Source organism: Marmota flaviventris, chromosome 10, assembly GCF_047511675.1.
Source record: "Marmota flaviventris isolate mMarFla1 chromosome 10, mMarFla1.hap1, whole genome shotgun sequence".
NCBI lineage: Eukaryota > Metazoa > Chordata > Mammalia > Rodentia > Sciuridae > Marmota > Marmota flaviventris.
The window spans coordinates 103,524,860-103,542,286 of record NC_092507.1 but is presented as its reverse complement, the minus strand read 5'-3'; positions in this window follow the sequence as shown (position 1 = coordinate 103,542,286).

Genomic DNA, 17,427 nt, shown 5'->3' with positions numbered 1-17,427 from the left:
ATGGACTGGCAACTCCAAAACCATGAGCCCACATATTTTCTCTTTATAAATTAATTATCTCAGTTGTAGCTTCATTGCAATAGAAAGTTGACAAACACAGTTGGATTTACAAGCTGAGCGTAGAAGGTTTGAATCTTTTTCTAGGCTCTGAAAGAAGTTGACCAACGTGGAAATCTCAGTTCTTTGAATGTTTGAAAGAAATCAAAGTCTGTGTTTAAGATCTTAGTAAGAAAAAGTTACAATTTCTTCCCTAGTTGTCATCTAGTGGGGTTTTCTACTCCATAAGGCAATACTGAACACCTGTATTTTATAAAATCATTGTTCATCTCACCTAAATTCTCAGCTTTATTAGCTCTCTTTTCTCAGTTTCCTTTCTGCCCATGGTCAAGTTCACGCTCACACTTTGTCTATCTGCTTCTCTATCTCCTCATCGATTGCATTTGCCACAGGTTTCTCTCATTGTGGATTTTTCAGAGAAATCACCTGTTGGATTTACTTAACAATTTGTTCAATTTTCATCATTTTCTGCTTTTGCCTTTAATTGTTTTGTTCCTGTTTTACTTATGTTTACTTCTTTGCTACCTTCTTGAGTCAAATGGCTAACTTGGATTTTTTTTTTTCTTGTTGTATAATTAAAGCCTTCAATTCCAGGAGTTTTCCTTTGAGCAAAACTTGGGCTCTATTCCATAATTGCCTGTATATGATATTCATATTATTATTTTCTAAATGATTGGCAGTTGTGACTTTGGTTTCATCATTGATCTAGTAGTTATATAGAAGTCGTTGTTTTATTAAATTTCAAAGTGGTTAAGGGCTTTTTATATGTGTTTAATTATTTTGTGCTTGATTTCAGTTTTATTATACTGTGATCACAGATGGTGATCAAAACTATGCAAATTTTGTTTTTTAAAATACACTGTACTTTCTTTAGGTCATAATACATTGTTGGTTTTACTGAGCACTCGATAAGACCAAGATTGTGGGATCTTTATGGTGAACACAATATTATTTGACTATTATGTTCAGATCATTAAAAACATTTTTGTGTGTTTTTCTGAGTGGCTTTCTTCATTATTAAATTGAACATATGTATCTCCTTGTAATTATAGCATTCATTTTAGTTTATTTAGTTTAGTTCAGTGCAATATCATTTGGTACATTAAAAGTCTTGAGTGTTATATCTTCATTGTCAATAATATTTAACCAATAAAATAATCCAAGAGTAAAATTAATATAGTTTTTGAGAGGAAGGCAAATTGCCAGTTTTAAATTAAAAATTTTAAATGGGTACATTCTTTGAGTCAATAGTTTTATTTCTACGTATCTGTACTTCAAAAATACTCGAACATGTACATAAAAGTTGTTATGTCACTGTTTATAAGAGCAAAGACTTAGAATCGACCTAGAGCAAAGTTTCTATGAGAAAACTCATAGAATTAAGTATCTGAATTAACAAATATAAACAATAAAAATAATTAAAATTAGAATTTAAATAAAGAAGTTAGAAAAGGACAAACAAAACAAAGTAAAATAGGAAAAAAAAATTGTGAGGGTGGATACCGGCGACTGAACTCAGGGACACTTGACCTCTGAGCCACATCCCCAGCCCTATTTTGTATTTTATTTAGAAACAGGGAATCACTGAGTTGCTTAGGGCCTTGCTAAGTTGCTGAGGCTGGCTTTGAACTCAAGATCCTCCTGCCTCAGCCTCCCCAGCCTCCACAGTGTGTGCCACTGTGTCCAGCAGGAAAAATTTTAATAAAATGAAAACCAGAAATTTAGAATCAATAGGGAAATGGCAAAATATGTTACAGCATATCCTTCCTAAAAATGTTATATAGCAGAGATAAGAACAAAAAAGAGCTGGGGGGTTGGGCACTGTGGCGCATACCTGTAATCCCAGCAGCTTGGGAGGCTGAGGCAGGAGGATTGGGAGTTCAAAGCCAGCCTCAGTAAAACTGAGGTGCTAAGCATCTCAGTGAGACCCTGTCTCTAAATAAAATACAAAATAGGGTTGGGGATGTGGCTCAGTGGTGGAGTGCCCCTGAGTTCAATCCCTAATACTGGGAAAAAAAAAAAGAGCTGAGGGCTGAGGTGTAGCTTGGGAGTAGGGAGAGAGAGAGAGAGAGAGAGAGAGAGAGAGAGAGAGAGAGAGAGAGAGAGACTTTGTATGTCCCAAATGAAAAGATACCTAAAATACAATTTTAAGTGGGGAAAAAAATCCAATAAACAAAGTTGGAGTGTGTGTGTGTGTGTGTGTGTGTGTAAAATCATTTTGGGTCCTCTGGGAAACAGAATGCCAAGAGAGTGTAGAGTAAGAATTGCACAACAGTGATTGGGGATAATACCCAAGAAACCCCACAAGAGAGAAGATCCAGGAGCAAATAGATTTCAGACCACAGTGTAGCTGTGTCCCATGAAAGGAGCGAGGGAAGGAAGGAGGATTGTGTAGGAAGAACCTCAGACAGGTGTGCATCACAGAGGGAGTGTTGGCCACCAGCCCCACAGGGAGCAATGGGCAAAGGTTCCAATAGAACCATCTTGCACTTGGTAGAAAGGTTCAGGCTATAGGACCCTGTCTGTGTTCAGCCAGTGGCTAAGAAGTGGCAGAGGAAAGTGTGCCTTGGCTTGAATGCTGCTGCTGGATCCACAAACTACACTCCTCACAGAAAGTTTTGTTGAAGGAAGACTTGGACAGCTCATATCCACAGTTGCCAAAGGCTGCCCTTTGAACTGCTGAGATCCCTTTCTCTAAACAAGTTGGGGTAGCAAATTTTCTGTTTCTCGTGAGCCTCTTTTCCCAAGAAGAGGAAGGTTATTAGACCCTCCACAGTGTGGTTAGTGTTCACCATCTGCCTGACACTCTCCTCTCTGTTACTCTGCCTATCACATCAGCACATTGGTGGCTTACCTGGTTGTGTGATCTAAGCCCTCACTCCTGAGGAGCCTGAACCCTAGGGACTATATCTTTCTTGGATTGGAGTTGCTTTGCTTGTCCTTTTGTAGTCACAATCAGTCATGACACACTAAAGTGAAACACCTGAGTTGCTCCCTTATTCTCCCTGTCACCATGTGTAGCAGCTACCCTACTGTTTCCAATCACCCCTGCCAAGGTGATGATTCTTTTCCTCAGCTGCAGGTATCTGGAAATAAAGTGACCAGGTAGAAGCAATAGCTTATAGTTCTATAGGACCTTTACCATGTCCCCTAACAAGCCTCCTTTGGAGACTAGGACCTCTAGACCTGAAAAGCCCCAAATCTCTCAGTGGACCAGGGATCATGGTAGTGGATCCATTTCTGCTTCTACCCTTTGGTAGAAGATTCATAGAATTCTTCCCTGTAGGTGATAACGGTGCCATATTGAAGTCTCTGGTTTGGTGCATATGCCGCATCCTGGAAGGTGGCACTGTATGTTTGAAGAATATTGCTTCCAAGCTTCAACTATGCCTTCCTTCAGGAGGACATTCTAACATTCTCTCAGGCGTGCAACTTCGGAATGGTATGATTTCTGATATGATCAGTGAATCTCATGGATTTCATTCCCTCTTGTCTAGTAAATGCTTTCTGCGGGACAATGATAGGTAGTACAAAAATTCTCAGTATGTGTCCACTTCCATATACCTTCCATATGCCTATCTCCCAGATCTTGTACCAGTCTTTTTCCTTGACTAGCCTTTGATACCAGCCAGGCCATATATCACTGCTCACGTACATGAAATACACAGTATCCTGTGGGATGAGCAGATGTTCCAGACCTCCTTAGACTATGTTGTGACAGAGAGTGGGAGAATTACAGTCTAGGGGAAAAACTGAAAACGAGTATGGTCTGTTCCACGTGAGTGTGAGCTATTTCTGATCTCTTTCTTGGTCAGTGAAGACAAGAATGTACTTGCCAGACCATGGGAGAATATTAAATACCTAAGATCTTATTACTCTGCTCTAGCAAAAATGCTACATTTGACCCAGCATTAGTGACAGAAACTACCACTTGGTTGAGGCTGTGGGAGTTTATACTCTTCAGGATCCATCTAGTTTCTTCTGGGGTTAGACTGGTGAATCAAGTAGAGATACAAAGGGCCCATCACCCCTGCATCCTTTAAAGATAGCATTAGTCTTTGTCATTTCTCCTGGTTTGCCATTTTTCCTTTATCCTGGGGACATGGATGTCTCATCAGATAATTTCCAAATTTGGAAATTGGCTTTGTAAGAAATTGACTTTTTATTCAGGCAACTGATCTCCCCCTCCTGGTCACACATTCTCACCTTCCTTTGATTGTATATATTAAGCAGATCTTTATTGGCTGTCTATTTTGCCCCTCGGGACACTGTGTTCTGTTAACCATCTCCATAATTCTCCATAGGTCAGACTCCCTTGGCTGTCTCTCTGACTTTGCCAGTCATTATGGAAATTGAAACTTTTTGGCTTCTGGTGGTTAAATGTTGTCACTTGACTTCTCTCACTTGGTATAGAGGTATTTGAAGGGCATTCTCCATATGGCCATGCAGCTAGGCTCTGTGACAACTTCTACCAGCATCCCTGGCCTGGAGAGGAAGGCCACAGCTGAACTTTACAGTGATGCAGGTACCCGTCTCACCAGGTCACTCCTAATGTCCTGTGTCTTCCCAAGTCACATAATCCTTAAGTGGTTTCTGTCCTTACTTTCTGAGCCTTTTTAATCCCTGCCTCCATCTGTCATAGCAATTTAGAAATTTCAACTTTGCTCAGCATAAGCCATCGCTCTCTCTGGGCTTCTACAAGGCACTCTAGTAGATAGTCTGGCCCCCACCTCCTCGATGGAGTCCTTACCAGGGCATTAAATCTAATTTCCTGAGAGAACACCCCTAAGTCGATGAACCCTTGTTTATCCAGTCTTATGTCCCTTGAGCAGGCATCCTAAGAATTCAATCCCATGAGTACTCCTTTGGCTTCTGCCTGAATGCATTAGCTAATTCTTATTAGAGTATAATATAATCTCTTTCCTCCCATATCAGGCCCAGCATTTTCTTTGCCAGTTAGACTTACCTCTAGTTATCAGAATGGCAGCCAGGAGGAGGTAGGGATGCCTTCTGCAGGGTAGCTTTTTTGACCTTGTATGAGAGAAGCCTCTGCAGTACTGTTGCATAGTTCCAGTTCTTAATAGAGAAGGGTGGGCTACTCTGTAGCTTCTGAGGGTTTAGGGGAATCTACAGAGACCCAGGCCTCTGAGATATTTACCCAGTTCTCCTGAACCACTTTTCAGGGACCCAGCTTTCCCTGGTAGAGACCCTGGCTTTAGCATATAAAACGGTCTTGATTGAATTTTGAAATCATCTTTGACCCTTCCTGGCCTAAACTGTGATCTTGAGTTGTATGCATCCTCCCACTATAGGTGATGAGGTCCTTTATCAAAGACGCCCTTGGTTCTCAAATTAGTTTTTTATTGTTAACCATGCTTAGGAGGTCTGTAGGACATTCATGCAACTTTGTAATCACCAGCTGATCCCACTGACTTTGTATTCATTGTTCCCCACATCACTGTTAAATCACAACTGTGACTTAACAAAACCTTCAAAGGCTTATATGTGAGTATATACATGCATAAAAGTCTAGAAATGTATTCACCAAATACGTCTTAGGAATTAGTCAGAGATTACTTCTTAGAGATGGAATAATAGAACCGAAGAAAACATTTTCACATTTTTCCTCATATATTTCTGTATTCATTTAATTTTTATAATAATCTGTTCTCATAATAATTTTATCTGATTAAAAATAAGTACAAATGTAAAATTAACCTCTGCATCCAATTTTTTTGTGTTTCTTAACTTCATTTTCACTTGTATTAACATTCCACCTTTGCTTCTTTTATTTGCATTTAACTGAAGTATCTTTACTAATCTTTTTTCTTTTAGTCTTTCTGAGTCATTTTGTTTTAAGTATCTCTGTTCTAATAATACATTATTAAAAATTAAAAATTCAACCTGAGATTTTTTAAAAGGAATTTTTAATCCACTTACTTTTATTGTTATAGGTGATATATTTAGGTTTACCGGATCCTCTGGTTTTATGCTGTAACCATTGGGTTCTTGTTTGCACACAACAGAAACAAAATAACATAAGCAGAAAAGGAAAATCTCAGAGGAATATCTGGAAAGAGGAAAACAGGCTCTCAAAGTCAGCAGGAACTGTGGGAGGTGAGACAGAGTCAAGATCTTGCCGCAGGACATGGCAGGACGCAGCAGCTATACTCCTGCTGCAGCTGCCCCTGAATTTCACTGTTGTTTGGGGTTACATGTACTGTGCTCCCGGAGTCTTGACTTCATAGCAGCCACCCCTAAATAATCTCGGATTTCACTTACACATGTGCCACTTCTTCAGCTCTCAAAGGAGCATCTGACTGGCTGAACCAAGATGGAAGCCTGGGCCCAAGTGCCAGGAAGATGGTGATGGGTCAGCCTCAGCTTCTAGGAGTCAGCAACCTGACATGCTGAGTAGCCAGGAAAAACAAATATCGGCCATGTACACATTGATTGTTCATGACTTCCTCATATGTGTGTGTGTGTGCACAAGTATGTATGTGTGCGCATATATGTACATGTACATTTCTTTCAAATTCTTCCATATGTCATACATCTCTTAGTCATGTCATTTTAATTTCTGAGTTTTGTTCATGTCTCTAAAAGGCATTGTATTTTTGTATTCTATAAAAATATCTCAAATAATTTCTGGAAATTTCCTTCTGGGTCCAGTGGTATATTATTTTCAGAGGTATAGAAATAGAATGATGAAAATGTTTGTTGCATAAGTTGTTTGAAAATGGAAGTGGTAGGATTTAATTTTTTTGTCTAGATGAAAAGATCATAGGTTCTATATGATTTCAGATTAAATGGAATCATAAACCATTAGTTTTCTCTTACAAACGATTTAAAGTACTTTCAATGGTTTCATTGTATTTCTAATAGAAAAAGATTGATCTACTCACCTCTTGGCCCTGCCCATCCCCTCACCTGGGCTTCACATGTCTTGCTGAGTATCCTAGATAATACTGTGACCACACTTCAGGCTTCTTATCAGACATTTTCTCTTGCTCACCTTTATTAGCAAAGCAAGATCGTGTAGGCTTGGTGTTTTAGGGTGTGTGGACCGCATTCCCCTGGAGCAAGTCAGTGGACAGATTGATGTACGTGATTTCTGGTCTAATCCTCAGCAACATGAGCTCTTCTGCTCCTATATCCTGGTTCTCAGATGTGCTGTACTGTTAAACACACTAGATCTCACTTCACAGTCTGAGGATAGAGGATTATGCTCAAGAGGTTTTTATGTATGAGACTGCTCTGTATTTCAAGTTGGTTTGTAATGTCTGGTAATTAGTTGTTATATACTACTAGATTCTGAGCTATAAAGCAGCAGAGTTTATATCTATTTCATTTATTGTTATCTCTCCAATACTTAGCACAGACCTTAGCTCACAGTAGGTATAAAATAAGTATTTGTTGACTAGATGAATAAAAGGAAAATTATGACTAGCAGTATATTCAGACATCAAGTTTTTTCCTGTTGCTGATTCCAGATACAACCTTTTTCTTATTTCTAATAGAATCTATTAGGAGCCAGAGAATGACAGGTATATCATGTCTTCTAAACTGTTTTGTGAATATTACAGAGTAGACTCTATTCTATAACCAAAAAAACTTAAAAATCTCATTGTGCAAACACAGGAAAAGGTCATTTCTCACATCACAGTACAGTGTGTGCTGGTGTTGGGGGGTGAGGCCAGGGTTGGACTCTGAGTCACTTACTCAGAGAGGGAGCTGGGTTTTTTCCATGTGGGCCTCCATCCCCCTCTAGGTCTTTAGAACTGTCTCCATTCAGTCTGAGGACAGAAGATTATGCTCAAGAGGTTTTTATGGACCAGACATGGAGGTAGCCCACGTCATTGTGTTCATATTCCATTGATCAGAACTCAGGCATATAGATATACCTGGCTATAAATAAGCCTATAAAATATAGTCTCTTTGAGGGCCCAGGGAGCAGAGGAAAGCACAGATATTGTTGAACACCAGTAGGCTCTTCCACAGAGAGGCAAAACCTCCATGTGACGTGAGGTTAAGTCTGTGAAGGTTCTTCAAATTCCCGTTCTGCTTACCTCTTCAAAACAGAGATTCCCTCCAGATTTTGTCATTAAGTTGTCCATCAGTCTTAGTTTTCAATGTTGTGAATTTTTATTCTTATCTATGTTTCCATGGGCATTTTAGTAGGAAAGTTGATAAAGGCTTCAGCAGGGAATGCAAGCCAGGTACAATTTTTAAAATGGAAAGTCTTGAATCCTTCTTGATAGGTGTCTTATCTTACGTTACTTCCTCTTGGACCTAGTTGAAGGATTGTACATTTATTTCCATTACAGTTCATTTATTAGAGTCAGACTATCATTTTAGCTCTCAAGAATTTCTGTATTCTGGGGCTGGAGTTGTGGTTCAGTGGTAGAGTGCTTGCCTGGCATGTGTGAGGCCCTGGGTTCAATCCTTAGCACAGCATATAAATAAATAAAATAAAAAGTTCCATTGATAACTAAAAAAATATATTAAAAAAATATTTTTGTATTCTGATACTGTATCCTCTGATTAGGAGGGTCTGAAATTCCCTAGGATAATGTTGGAGTTTCTCCAGGTGGCTGCTGTCTGTATAACCCAGAGCATACTTTTGGGGTATGTGGACATGAGGGAATGAAGTGGGAAAGGCCAACTACTTTTTAAAGACTTGGTTACTGGTTGACCAAAGCATTTGTAGTAACTCTTCTATCTTGTAATTCAGTTGCCCACCACCATCTCTTGCCTTGGTTTGTTTGTTTGGTGATGTCGTTAAAGAGTTTCAGAGCGAAAATGAGCCCTAGGCAAGGAAAGAGATATTAAACACCAGTCACTGTGCCTCTAAGGCCAGCCTGTGTATCCTTCCTTCTTTTTTTCTTTCTGCCTCCGGCTGCACTAAAGTCAGATTTCTGGGATTATTTATTCATCTCTGCTTAGACGGAGAAGACTGTGGGCCTTGCCCTGCAGGCTCTGGGTGATACTGAACATATTTAAATTGGGAAGCCAGTGCTGAGAATGATCTCTATTTTAATGCATCATCTTGGCCAGGCCACAGTATCCAGATATTTGTCCAAACACTCATCTAGATGTTTCTGTGATGGTATTTTTTAAGATGAGATTAACCTTAAAATCAGTAGACTTTGAGTAAAGCAGATTACATGAGTAATTCATAATATGAATGAACCTCATCTAATCAGTTGAAGACCTTAAGAAAAAAATACTGATTTTTCCCAAGGAAGATAAAATTCTTCCAGCAGCTGCCTTTGTAAATGAAGGCAGTCCGGAATAAGAAGCAACATATGGAGTTGATCAGAGGTGGGGTGAAGTTCTGGGTCTTTCTATCTATGTGAATATGAATTAGTTTCTTAATCTCTGTTTGTATCAATCTCCTCATTAGTAAAATAGAAATACTACTACTTATCCTTCAGTTGTTGATTTTTAATTGAAATAAAATATGCAAAAAAAACCCTGTGTCTCTAGTGATCAATTAATAATTGCTCTCAACAAAGAAAAGCAGTCATTCCTCTTCCTCCTTCTCTTCCTTCTTTTAAAGATAGTTGAAGAAAAATTCAATGACCAGGGAACTCTGCCCTTCTGCTTTGGAGGTTCAGAGTGGGTAACTCAGACAGTTACTTGCTGCCAGGGCACAAAGAGGAGATTGTGTGCAGAGACTAGCTAGGTACCAAGGCAAGAGATAGGTGGCAGCAGTCAGACTAAGCTACTGTGTCCCTTTAAGCATTCTTGTGTGGGTTTTGTTGTTGTTGTTGTTGTCGCTGTGACCAGAATACCTCGCAAAAACAACTTAGAGAAGGAAAGATTTATTTGGGGTTCATGGTCTAAGAGGTTCAGTTCATGGTCAGCTACTCCAAGACAGATACAGCATGGCAGAAAGACATGGTTGGAGGAAAGCTGGTCAGCTCATGGAAGCTGGGGAGAGAGAGAGAGAGAGAGAGAGAGAGAGAGAGAGAGAGAGAGAGAGAGAGAGAGAGAGAGAACCAGAGATAACATATAGTCTCTAAGGGCATTCCTCCAGTGACCTTCTCCTTTCCAACCATGCCCCACCTGCCTAGAGTTACTATTCAGTAATCCATTCAGCTCTCAATGGATTAATACAGCGAATGGATTTAACCCACTGATGAGATCAGAACCCTAATCATTGCTTTAAAGATCCACCTATGAAAAAAAAAAAAAGATCCACCTATGAAACTTTCTGCAATGGGGACCACGCTTGCAAATCATGAGCTTTTTTTTTTTTTTTTTTTAAATTTTTTATTGTTGGCTGTTCAAAACATTACATAGTACTTGATATATCATATTTCACAATTTGATTCAAGTGGGTTATGAGCTCCCATTTTTACCCCATATACAGATTGCAGAATCACATCAGTTACACATCCATTGATTTACATATTGCCATACTAGTGTCTGTTGTATTCTGCTGCCTTTCCTATCCTCTACTATCCCCCCTCCCCTCCCCTCCCCTCCCCTCTTCTCTCTCTGCCCCCTCTACTGACATTCGTTTGTCCCCCTTGTATTATTTTTCCCCTTCCCCTCCCTTCCTCTTGTATGTACTTTTGTATAACTCTGAGGGTCTCCTTCCATTTCCATGCATTTTCCCTTCTCTCTCCCTTTCCCTCCCACCTCTCATCCCTGTTTAATGTTAATCTTCTTCTCATGCTCTTCGACCCTACTCTGTTCTTAGTTACTCTCCTTATATCAAAGAAGACATTTGGCATTTGTTTTTTAGGGATTGGCTAGCTTCACTTAGCATAATCTGCTCTAATGCCATCCATTTCCCTGTAAATTCTATGATTTTGTCATTTTTTAATGCAGAGTAATACTCCATTGTGTATAAATGCCACATTTTTTTTATCCATTCATCCATTGAAGGGCATCTAGGTTGGTTCCACAGTCTAGCTATTGTGAATTGTGCTGCTATGAACATCGATGTAGCAGTGTCCCTGTAGCATGCTCTATTTAGGTCTTTAGGGAATAGACCGAGAAGGGGAATAGCTGGGTCAAATGGTGGCTCCATTCCCAGCTTTCCAAGAAATCTCCATACTGCTTTCCAAATTGGCTGCACCAATTTGCAGTCCCACCAGCAATGTACAAGTGTACCCTTTTCCCCACATCCTCGCCAGCACTTGTTGTTGTTTGACTTCATAATGGCTGCCAATCTAACTGGAGTGAGATGGTATCTTAGGGTGGTTTTGATTTGCATTTCTCTGACTGCTAGAGATGGTGAGCATTTTTTCATGTACTTGTTGATTGATTGTATGTCCTCCTCTGAGAAGTGTCTGTTCAGGTCCTTGGCCCATTTGTTGATTGGATTGTTTGTTCTCTTATTGTCTAATTTTTTGAGTTCTTTGTATACTCTGGATATTAGGGCTCTATCTGAAGTGTGAGGAGTAAAGATTTGTTCCCAGGATGTAGGCTCTCTATTTACCTCTCTTATTGTATCTTTTGCTGAGAAAAAACTTTTTAGTTTGAGTAAGTCCCATTTGTTGATTCTAGTTATTAACTTTTGTGCTATGGGTGTCCTATTGAGGAATTTGGAGCCCGACCCCACAGTATGTAGATCGTAGCCAACTTTTTCTTCTATCAGATGGCGTGTCTCTGATTTGATATCAAGCTCCTTGATCCATTTTGAATTAACTTTTGTGCATGGCGAGAGAAAGGGATTCAGTTTCATTTTGTTGCATATGGATTTCCAGTTTTCCCAGCACCATTTGTTGAAGATGCTATCTTTCCTCCATTGCATGCTTTTAGACCCTTTATCAAATATAAGATAGTTGTAGTTTTGTGGATTGGTTTCTGTGTCCTCTATTCTGTACCATTGGTCCACCCGCCTGTTTTGGTACCAGTACCATTGCTGTTTTTGTTACTATTGCTCTGTAATATAGTTTGAAGTCTGGTATCGCTATACCGCCTGATTCACACTTCCTGCTTAGCATTGTTTTTGCTATTCTGGGTCTTTTATTTTTCCATATGAATTTCATGATTGCTTTCTCTATTTCTACAAGAAATGCTGTTGGGATTTTGATTGGCATTGCATTAAACCTATAGAGAACTTTTGGTAATATCGCCATTTTGATGATGTTAGTTCTGCCTATCCATGAACAGGGTATATTTTTCCATCTTCTAAGATCTTCTTCTATTTCTCTCTTTAGGGTTCTGTAGTTTTCATTGTATAAGTCTTTCACCTCTTTTGTTAGGTTGATTCCCAAGTATTTTATTTTTTTTGAAGATATTGTGAATGGAGTGGTTGTCCTCATTTCCATTTCAGAGGATTTGTCGCTGATATACAGGAATGCCTTTGATTTATGCGTGTTGATTTTATATCCTGCCACTTTGCTGAATTCATTTATTAGCTCTAATAGTTTCTTTGTAGACCCTTTTGGGTCTGCTAGGTATAGAATCATGTCATCTGCAAATAGTGATAATTTAAGTTCTTCTTTTCCTATTTTGATGCCTTTAATTTCTTTCGTCTGTCTAATTGCTCTGGCCAGTGTTTCGAGAACTATGTTGAACAGAAGTGGTGAGAGAGGGCATCCCTGTCTTGTTCCAGATTTTAGAGGGAATGCCTTCAATTTTTCTCCATTCACAATGATGCTAGCCTGAGGCTTAGCATAGATTGCTTTTACAATATTGAGGTATGTCCCTGTTATCCCTAGTTTTTCTAGAGTTTTGAACATAAAGGGATGCTGTACTTTGTCGAATGCTTTTTCCGCATCTATCGAGATGATCATATGGTTCTTATTTTTAAGTCTATTGATGTGGTGAATAACATTTATTGATTTCCGTATATTGAACCAGCCTTGCATCCCAGGGATGAATCCTACTTGATCATGGTGCACAATTTTTTTGATATGTTTTTGTATCCGAGTGGCCAGAATTTTATTGAGGATTTTTGCATCTAGGTTCATTAGAGATATTGGTCTGTAGTTTTCTTTCTTTGAAGTGTCTTTGTCTGGTTTAGGTATCAGGGTGATGTTGGCCTCGTAGAATGAATTTGGAAGTTCTCCCTCTTTTTCTATTTCCCGAAGTAGCTTGAAAAGTATTGGTATTAGTTCCTCTTTAAAGGTTTTGTAAAACTCTGCTGTATACCCATCCGGTCCTGGGCTTTTCTTAGTTGGTAGTCTTTTGATGGTTTCTTCTATTTCCTCAATTAATATTGGTCTGTTTAGGTTGTCTATATCCTCCTGACTCAATCTGGGCAGATCATATGACTTAAGAAATTTATCTATGCCTTCACTATCTTCTAATTTATTGGAGTATAAGGATTCAAAATAATTTTTGATTATCTTCTGTATTTCTGAAGTGTCTGTTGTGATATTGCCTCTTTCATCCCGTATGTTAGTGATTTGAGTTCTCTCTCTTCTTCTCTTCGCTAGCATGGCTAAGGGTCTGTCGATTTTGTTTATTTTTTCGAAGAACCAACTTTTAGTTTTGTCAATTTTTTCAATTGTTTCTTTTGTTTCGATTTCATTAATTTCAGCTCTGATTTTAATTATTTCTTGCCTTCTACTTCTTTTGCTGTTGTTTTGCTCTTCTTTTTCTAGGATTTTGAGATGAAGTATGAGATCATTTATTTGTTGGTTTTTTCTTTTTTTAAGGAATGAACTCCAAGCAATGAATTTTCCTCTTAGAACTGCTTTCAATGTGTCCCATAGATTCCGATATGTTGTGTCTGTGTTTTCATTAATCTCTAAGAATTTTTTAATTTCCTCCTTGATGTCTTCTATAACCCATTGATCATTCAGTAACCTATTGTTCATTCTCCAAGTGATGTATTCTTTTTCCTTCCTTCTTTTATCGTTGATTTTCAGTTCCATTCCATTATGATCAGATAGGATGCATGGTATTATCTCTACTCCTTTGTATTGTCTAAGAGTTTCCCTGTGACATAATATATGATCTATTTTTGAGAAGGATCCATGTGCTGCTGAGAAAAAAGTGTAACTGCTTGATGTTGGGTGGTATATTCTATATATGTCAATTAAGTCTAGGTTATTAATTGTGTTATTGAGTTCTATAGTTTCCTTATTCAACTTTTGTTTGGAAGATCTGTCCAGTGGTGATAGAGGTGTGTTGAAGTCTCCCATGATTATTGTATGGTGGTCTATTAGACTCTTGAACTTGAGAAGAGTTTGTTTGATGAACATAGCTGCACCGTTGTTTGGGGCATATATATTTATGATTGTTATGTCTTGTTGGTGTATGGTTCCCTTGAGCAGTATGTAGTGTCCCTCTTTATCCCTTTTGATTAACTTTGGCTTAAAATCTATTTTATTTGATATGAGTATGGATACTCCTGCTTGTTTCCGAAGTCCATATGAGTGATATGATTTTTCCCAACCTTTCACCTTCAGCCTATGTATGTCTTTTCCTATCAAATGCGTCTCCTGTAGGCAGCATATTGTTGGGTCTTGTTTTGTGATCCATTCTACTAGCCTGTGTCTCTTGATTGGTGAGTTTAAGCCATTAACATTTAGGGTTATTATTGAGATATGGGTTGTTCTTCCAGCCATATTTGTTTATTTATGTTACTAAACATGGTTTGTTTTCCACTTTGATTATTTTCCCCCCTTTAGTGTCCTACCTCCCACTGTTGGTTTTCATTGTTATTTTCCATTTCCTCTTCCTGTAATGTTTTGCCAAGGATGTTTTGAAGAGATGGTTTTCTAGCTGCAAATTCTTTTAACTTTTGTTTATCGTGGAAGGTTTTAATTTCATCTTCCATCCTGAAGCTTAATTTCGCTGGAAACACAATTCTTGGTTGGAACCCATTTTCTTTCAGTGTTTGAAATATGTTATTCCAGGATCTTCTAGCTTTCAGAGTCTGTGTTGAAAGATCAGCTGTTATCCTGATTGGCTTACCCCTAAATGTGATCTGCTTCCTTTCTCTTGTAGCTTTTAAAATTCTCTCCTTATTCTGTATGTTGGGCATCTTCATTATAATGTGTCTAGGTGTGGGTCTCTTATGATTTTGCACATTCGGCGTCCTGTAGGCTTCTAGGATTTGGGGTTCTGTCTCATTCTTCAAGTCTGGGAAGTTTTCTCGTATTATTTCATTGAATAGATTGCTCATTCCTTTGGTTTGAAACTCTGTTCCTTCCTGTATCCCAATGACTCTTAAATTTGGTCTCTTGATGTTATCCCATATTTCTTGGATGTTCTGCTCATGGTTTCTTAACAGTCTTGCTGAGCTGTCTATGTTCTTTTCAAGTTGAAATACTTTATCTTCATTGTCTGATGTTCTGTCTTCTAAGTGTTCTACTCTGCTGGTAGTATTCTCAATTGAGTTTTTAAGTTGGCTTATTGCTTCCTGCATTTCTAGGATTTCTGTTTGTTTGTTTTTTATAACCTCTATTTCTCTGTATAGTTGATCTTTTGCTTCTTGGATTTGTTTATGTAATTCATTGTTGAAGTGATCTTTCATTGTCTGATTTTGCTGTCTGATGTCTTCCTTGAGACTCCAGATTATCTGAAGCATGTATATCCTGAATTCTTTATCTGACATTCCATCAGCTGCAGCTATTACCTCTTCTAACGTTGAGTTGACCTGCAATGCTTGTGGTCCTTTCTTTCCTTGTCTCTTCATACTGTTCGCGTTCCTTTCTACTTGGTGAAACTGTTGTGCTATTGAATTTTCCCCCTATATATTTATATTGGTCTTGTATAGTTGCAAAGTCTCCCTCGCAGGCGCGGGTGGCGGCTCTGCCCCTCCTCCAATTGGGGCAATGTGCCTACCACGCCGGCAGGCCGCTGGGCCTGCTCTGCCAGTCGGTAGCAGGTCCGCCGACCTTGCAGGCGCGGGCGGCGGCTCTGTCCCTCTGCGGGCCGCTAGGCTTGTTCTGTCGGTGGTCGCCGTTCTGCCTACTTTGCAGGCACAGGCAGCGGCACTGCCCCTCTGCAGGCCTCTGGGGCTGTACTGCCAGTGGGTCGCAGGTCTGCCTACTTTGCAGGCGTGGGGGGGGGGGCGGCTCTACCCTTCCTCAGGCCACTGGGCCTGTTCTGTCTCTCGGTTGCAGGTCTGACCTGTTCTGATAGTGGTCACAGTTCCGACTACCTTGCAGGCGCGGGGGGGAGGGGGCGGCTCTGCCTCTCAGCAGGCCGCTGCTCCTCTTCTGCCGGTGGGTCGCAGGCCCGCCTACCTTGCAGGAGTGATTGGAAGCTCTGTCCCGCCGCGGGCCACTGGGCCTTTTCTGTCGGTGGTCACAGTTCCCCTACCTGGCAGGCGCGGGGGGTGGGGGGCGGCTCTGCCCCTCAGCAGGCCGCTGGGCCTGCTCTGTGTTTGGTCACAGTTCCCTCTACTATGCCGGTGCAGGGGGAGGGGGCGGCTCAGCCTCTCAGCAGGCGGCTGCTCCTCTTCTGCCGATGGGTCGCAGGCCCGCCTACCTTGCAGGAGTGATTGGAAGCTCTGTCCCGCCGCGGGCCACTGGGCCTTTTCTGTCGGTGGTCACCCTTCCCCTACCTGGCAGGCGAGGGGGGTGGGGGGCGGCTCTGCCCCTCAGCCGGCCGCTGGGCCTGCTCTGTGCGTGTTCACAGTTCCCTCTACTATGCCGGCGCAGGGGGAGGTGGCGACTCAGCCTCTCAGCAGGCGGCTGCTCCTCTTCTGCCGGTGGGTCGCAGGCCCGCCTACCTTGCAGGAGTGATTGGAAGCTCTGTCCCGCCGCGGGCCACTGGGCCTTTGGGCCTTTTCTGTCGGTGGTCACCCTTCCCCTACCTGGCAGGCGAGGGGGGTGGGGGGCGGCTCTGCCCCTCAGCAGGCCGCTGGGCCTGCTCTGTGCGTGTTCACAGTTCCCTCTACTATGCCGGCGCAGGGGGAGGGGGCGGCTCAGCCTCTCAGCAGGCCGCTGCTCCTCTTCTGCCGGTGGGTCGCAGGCCCGCCTACCTTGCAGGAGTGATTGGAAGCTCTGTCCCGCCGCGGGCCACTGGGCCTTTTCTGTCGGTGGTCACCCTTCCCCTACCTGGCAGGCGAGGGGGGTGGGGGGCGGCTCTGCCCCTCAGCCGGCCGCTGGGCCTGCTCTGTGTTTGGTCACAGTTCCCTCTACTATGCCGGCGCAGGGGGAGGGGGCGGCTCAGCCTCTCAGCAGGCGGCTGCTCCTCTTCTGCCGGTGGGTCGCAGGCCCGCCTACCTTGCAGGAGTGATTGGAAGCTCTGTCTCGCCGCGGGCCACTGGGCCTTTTCTGTCGGTGGTCACCCTTCCCCTACCTGGCAGGCGAGGGGGTTGGGGGGCGGATCTGCCCCTCAGCAGGCCGCTGGGCCTGCTCTGTGCGTGTTCACAGTTCCCTCTACTATGCCGGCGCAGGGGGAGGGGGCGGCTCAGCCTCTCAGCAGGCGGCTGCTCCTCTTCTG